Genomic DNA, 6777 nt, shown 5'->3' on the forward strand with positions numbered 1-6777 from the left:
ATCCTTGAGCTAAATACTTTAGTACTACTGTTTTTTCTTTTCCATTTTCGAAGCAGACATGGGCATACGTAGGATCCACGTCTATTAAGTCAACCTCTTCAAGTAAAGGATCGTTCTTATTGCTTCTCACGTGATTTTTAAGGAGTACAGTCTCTGTTTCTAATAACCATGCTGGTTTTGTCTGTTGGAGATCCATCTTTCGTTGATAATTAACTATCTTTTCGTGCGGAGTCGGATTAATAGCAGTACAAAGTAAGCCTTCGATAGATCTTAGAGCTTCATTGAGTACTAATTCCCATTCTTCTTTAGGCAGCTCCCCAGACTTGAGAGCTAAGGCCACATCTTTCCATGTGCCGTTATATCGTTTTAACTTTCCGTTCCCTTAAGGATTGTAATGCGTAGTACAAATTGTAGCGATTCCTCTTAAAGTTAGATAAGTTTTCAATTCCTTCGATATAAAAGCAGATCCTCGGTACTAGTGACTATATTCTGGCAAACTGATAAGGGAATCAAAAGGAGAGGTCTACACATGGATAAGCCAATATAACTCTGGAATATTCAGCTATTAAGGTAAGAATATATATATTTTTGCTATTTGAAGGTAAAGGTCCCCTAAAATCAAGGCTTACTCTTTCAAGAGGCTTAGTACCTTTAATTAATTTATTACTTTATCCATTTAGGTTTCAGTTCTCGGGTTTCCTTGCAAGTGGAGCTCACCTTCTATGACATTTTCGATGGAAAATGGGAGATTACAAGATCTAACATAGTAGAGCATTCGGGTAATCCAAGAATGCCCCAATTTCTTATCAATACTCAGAAGTTTATCATATGAGGTATCAAACATTATTCCACACATTCTTGACAATTGATCTACAATCAATCACATTTTTCTCCCTAGGTCTATATTGGATCTCGAAAGAAAAGCACGACAATTCCAACCTCCATCTCTAGAAATTTTCTCATTCTTAATCTTACTAGTAATTTTTTGGTTTAACACGAAACTCACAGCTTTTTGATCTGTAAGAAGCCAGAATTTTTTTTTTATCAGAAAATGCTTCCAATTTCGTACAGCTTCAACAATTGTGTAAGCTTTATTTTCTACTGCAGAATGATGCCTCTCAGACATATTCAACGATCTCGAAAAGAAAAATTCAAAATGGACTCAAGAAACCCTCAATCGCACCATCCGAAGCATCTGTCTCTACTGTTAATCTTGCCATAGGATCAATAACCATGATGACTGCATTTCCAATGCCCTTCATAACTATTTGCAAAAACCTCTTACAGTTCTGTATTTGAAGGGTAATCTTGAGGGTGTACAATTTGAGAAAGAGGGTATCCATCGAGAATAATACGCAAATATCCCCAAAATACGTCGTAACTCTTTCTTATTCATAGGCTTAGGAATGTTCATGAATGATTCCAGACTATCTGAATCCGGTTTCATCATACCATTTTCTATCGGACACCACAAAAGCTCTGTTTTTGTTGTTGAATATTCGCATTTATTCTCATTCATTGTCAAACAATCTTATCTGAAGCTCTCATAAAAGTTTTTAGATTCCTATCGTGCTCATTTTGATCTTTTGCATAGATAGTAACGTCATCAATATTTAAACTGCACCGCCCCCAATTTCTGAGCATCAAGAACTCTTTCAAATATGCTATAATACACCACCGCCATTGGGTTGTGTAGACGAACTGCTGGGCCGAGTTAACTTAAATTTATCGTCCGCCGCTACCTCGAGCATTCTGATAATATCCGAAATACACCCCGCCCTCAGGTTGTACAGGTGAAGTACCGGCCCTCAAAGCAGTTTAAGCACTACCACCACCCAATTTCTAAGCACCAAGAACTCCATCAAATATGTTAGAATACGCTCACACTCACGGGTTAATCTGTCTCTACTGTTAATCTTTCCATAGGATCAATAACCATGATGACTGCATTTCCAATGCCCTTCATAACTATTTGCAAAAACCTCTTACAGTTCTGTATTTGAAGGGTAATCTTGAGGGTGTACAATTTGAGAAAGAGGGTATCCATCGAGAATAATACGCAAATTCCCCAAAATACCGTAACTCTTGTTGGTCCCTTCTTCAACCGCCGCTTCCCTGAGCATCAAATAACCCGTCTAATATCCAAAATACACCTTAACCCTCAAGTTGTAAAGGTGAAGTACTAAAAATGCTATTTAAAGGCCGCTATGGCCCCGTGGACCCCCAAAAAAAAAAAAAAAAAAAAAAAAATGTTACAAGAACCGTTTCTGGAGCGATAAGAATCTCCATGAAAAAATTTACGGAAAATCCATTTTCTAAAGAAGGCAAATGATCTTCGTCTCCTTTTCAGTCTCTGAGACTTTAATTCCAATGATGGAAACTGTTCTCAATAACTAATATGAAAGGGCTCTTCTTATGACTTGTAATGGCCTTACAAGTTATTTCCTTTAGAATCATATAAATCTCGACTACTTTGGACTTGAATATAACTCTTGCTACTCACCCATTATCTAAGAAGAAACTTTATCCATGGTCAATAAAATAAATATGATAAGAATCCTTGTCATTTTTGTGTAATTAAAGTCTAATCATATATATATATATTCATTATAGTTTTTCTTGAATTATTGAAATTAAAGTAGAGTTCATATTTTTTAAAATAATATTAGAAAAATATGATAAATTAATAAAGATTTTTAGTTATATCAGTACTTTGAGAGTCTGAACTCTTTGATGCCTCCATGTTGTAATAAAATTATTTATTCAATATAAACTTGTATTTTTATTTACTTAATTTTTTTCACACCCAGGAAGTACCAGTGCCCCATAAATTTAAAACTGATTACTCCCCTCTCTTTAAATCGATTTTTCTATAAAACGATTTCCCTTTGAATGCTAAGATGTCAAATTTTGATTCATGAAAAAAAGTGACTTTTGAATATATTGTAAGGAACTGCATATCATTATTTTTGCACATTTAAAAACAAAAATACAACTTTAAACCTTTATAATTTTTGTATTTATGAGAAAAATGATCTGTTAATCAAATGTAGGTATGTTTGTTTAAAATATATATCTAGATATTTTTGTTTAAAATATTGTTTACTTCAAATGTATATATCAGAAGTTAATGCCTGAATTCTTGGGGACACGGGTATCCCTTGGGGTGTACAGGATTTTTTTTTAGCGATGTATCGGCCAGTATATTATAGTTTTGCTCAACTTCCTATCCTTTGTGGTGTTCATGTTATATATATATATATATTCGGTTAAATATAAATATTTATGATGGAAAATAAAGCTAATAAAATATATATTTTTAAATTAATAGTTGGCTTACAACAACTTGACAATGAACCTGGACAAAATTTGTGTATTGTGCAAAAGAAGATAAATAAAAAACATATTTTTTTGTATGTATGGCTTGTGATGTAACTTAATGCCTACTACACTCTTCCAAAAATAATACCTGTAATTTTTTTCAATAATTTATTTTATAAAATGGTAAAAATATTTGATTGTTTATGCTCAATGAATACTTTATTGTATTCAATAGCATCATCTGTAATTCTTTTGTCGAATAGATGATATATAAAAGTACTGAAATATATATAATTAATATGGGAAAATTAAACTTAATTTTTTTAAGGATAGAAAGCTCAATTTGTATCCAAAGGAACATGAGTGATCCTCTATTTTCTAGGCAAACGGAATTTAAAAAAATCATCATTAAAAAAAGTACTTTTAAATACCTAATGGGTTTGAAAGGGTTATACTTGCATATGAAATTAAGTGGGCCAGCCAGACAATATTAGTACATAAAACAGTTTTATTTTGAAGGTGGGTTATAAAAAATGATGGATTTATAATATTTATCATTTTTAAATTAATACACTTTCTTATTTATTTTTCCTCTCTTTTTTTCAAAATATATGCCAAATTTAGTTAACTCGCTATTTAAGTGAACTCTCCTTCTTCCAAGTACTCCTTGTAGAGTGATAAAATTGTACAGACTGTTGCTGGATCAGAGCATTTTCTACCCTTGTATTTGTTGTCCAGTTATCAATTGTGCGTTCTAAAATATGTCTTAGTTTCTCCTTTGCCTACTCACTCATCATCAAACATTTTTTTGAGACGATTTCAATTTATAAGATATTTAGACAGTTTCCATCATTTCGGGCAGGACAAATGTCATTGGGGCTCAGGCAAATCCGATATCTAATGTATTTATTAATTTAGTTGTGTTTGATTCATTTTCATTTAATTTAAATTTCTGACAAAATCTTTAAAAACCGGAATGACATGAAAATATATCATAAGTACTTTGTTACGTTCCATTTATTAAATCTTGTTTTGGCAAATTGTCTTACAACCCATTTTAATCGTTATTTATTTTTTATGAATGGATAATTATAGTTATTAATCGATTTAAATGGATGATACCCCTTCAATTTTATCACATATGACGGTGTATTTGTTATACATCTGTTAATTTTTTTGTTTCTTTTCTCTTTATCAGTGTTCGGAACATTAATTACTTGAATTATAAATAGCTCTGGTTAAGTTTTGAACAATTTCCAAGAATAGTTAATGAATAATCCTTCCATAGATGGTAAGAAAGATTTAACATCTACCGACTGATTTTGGGCCTTTTTTCATATTTATTTTAGGAAGAAGGGTTACGAGATACAATGAAAGTAGAGAAGTGTCTACTTAAACTGATGAAAGTGTCTGTGTTCACATTTATTTAACATATAATTAAATAAAAAAGATGCTAAGTTTATGAAAAGAACGAGTAATTGTTATATTTAATTTGAAAGAATCCGGAGTTTCAAAATACACGAGTATTAACCCCTTACCCTCCTAAGCGAAATATCCTCTTTCTTATATTAAAATATATGATCAGCCTCATGCATTACTTCCCATGCAAAAAAATTGATACTGTATTTTGATATCAGATCTTCATTTTTCAACCCCTCTTCCTTCTAATTAGTATTCTGAACATTGTTGATTGATGGAATTAGATTTAGCTCTTGTTTAGGTTTAAAGAATTTCTAAATATTCCATATTTAGGAAGAATTGGCAAATTACCAACTAATTTTGAGCCTTTTGTTCTATTTTTTTTTTTTTACTATAAACAATAAAATACTATTATACTAAAATAATATAATATACAATAAAAGAAACAAAATTATGTACCTACTATGAGATCTCACAAAAACTCCTTTAAACATTAAAATTCCTTACTTATGTGTTTAATAGAAGTACTTTTTAAAATAATTAATTGTATGTATTCCTTATCATCTACTTAGAGGAAGGGTATAACGGCCATAAAAATTTTAAAAAAATGGCATGTTGTTAATTCCTTTTTGTAATGATGTATTGAGTAAAGTTTTTTTTTTTTTTGCATTTAAAAAAAATGTTGAGTGTACACTAAGCTCAGATATTACTGCGGATGTTAACTTGATAGATTGTTTCAAGAATCAAATGACTAGTAGTTTTTATTTGTCTATTTTCGGAACAAACAATTCAGTAGAGCATCCTTTCATACCTTTTAGAGTGAAAGTATATTATCCAAATTCTTCCTACTTGTGAAAATGAATATATACACCCATCCGTGCGTGGAAAAATTTGCCTGGAGAAAATTGTATTTGCAAGATTGCCCTTGAGAAAATTGCAATGGAGGAAAATTGCCTGCTAGGATAATTGCCCGAATTTGGTTCAAACTTCATGATGAATAATAACACATTATAAATTCGCTTAATATAATATATTTATCATATATGTATTTTTAAAGATTGATCATATAATTTGTATCTATTTTAGGTCTTTAAATATTATTATCAGAAATTTATTGTATTTATTTATGTAGGAATTGATAAATTATAGATATTTGTTTGAACAAAATTCTAATGAAAAAAAAATTATTTACTATTTACATAGAGTTTTAGATTAAATATTTCCATCAAAAATCTATTACATTCTCTAACCTTTCCAAAAAGAAAAACAAAAAAGTAATTTAAAATTGAGTGTACTCATTACAAAATAAAAGAAATAAAAAATATTGATAGAGCTATTGAATGACATATAATGTAGCAAAATAACATGATGCTAGCATAACGTAGCATTCAGAAGAAAAAAGAGTTAAATGGCGTAGAAGGACAGAAAAAATGTGGGTTTCAGTTTGCCAACTATAGACTTAAACTATTTTTTTTTGTATTAAAGGGGTTCCTTGTATGTATTAGCGGTGGTTTTTAGCAATTCTACACTACCCTTGAGTCAATAAGAGGGCGGAGGGTATTCAACCACATTTTAAGAGGCCCAAAGCTATTTATTCCTCCCCCCTTAACAATCCTCTCGATCTATTTTTTTAGAAGATTAAGTTGAATTAAAAAAAATGTGAGAAAATTATATTGCAATAATATTACTCAGATGCAAGAATGGAACAAAAAAAATATCTGTAGATATTGGTCATAAATAATATTAAACTAATTTATAATGTGTTATTATTCATCATGAAGTTAGAACAAAATACAGGCAATTTTCCTCCATGGCAATCTTCCACTGGCAAATTTCCCCAAGGGAGTTTCCCTAGTACCATACCCACCTTAACACATTTCAACTAATATTTGGAACAATACAGTATTAAAAACCGTACATGAAAAACCTTAAGGCAATTAAAAATAAGTTGTTTACGTCGATCGAAATATGGCTTAAATACAAAATACTATCCTGGACTTGCGAGGTTAATCCAAAGCATTTACATAAAGAACATGC

The 6777-nt window shown here is 30.8% G+C and overlaps 1 long non-coding RNA gene across 1 annotated transcript; it reads left to right on the forward strand.

The window, feature by feature from the left end:
• The first annotated feature begins 463 nt into the window (after positions 1 to 463).
• Positions 464 to 1886, forward strand: LOC121120317 (uncharacterized). The gene is made up of 3 exons (XR_005865007.2): positions 464 to 570; positions 681 to 833; positions 899 to 1886. It is a non-coding gene; the product is annotated as an uncharacterized lncRNA (long non-coding RNA).
• The last annotated feature ends 4891 nt before the right edge of the window (positions 1887 to 6777 follow it).

The sequence above is a fragment of the Lepeophtheirus salmonis genome, chromosome 6, assembly GCF_016086655.4.
Source record: "Lepeophtheirus salmonis chromosome 6, UVic_Lsal_1.4, whole genome shotgun sequence".
NCBI classification, from domain to species: Eukaryota; Metazoa; Arthropoda; class Copepoda; order Siphonostomatoida; family Caligidae; genus Lepeophtheirus; species Lepeophtheirus salmonis.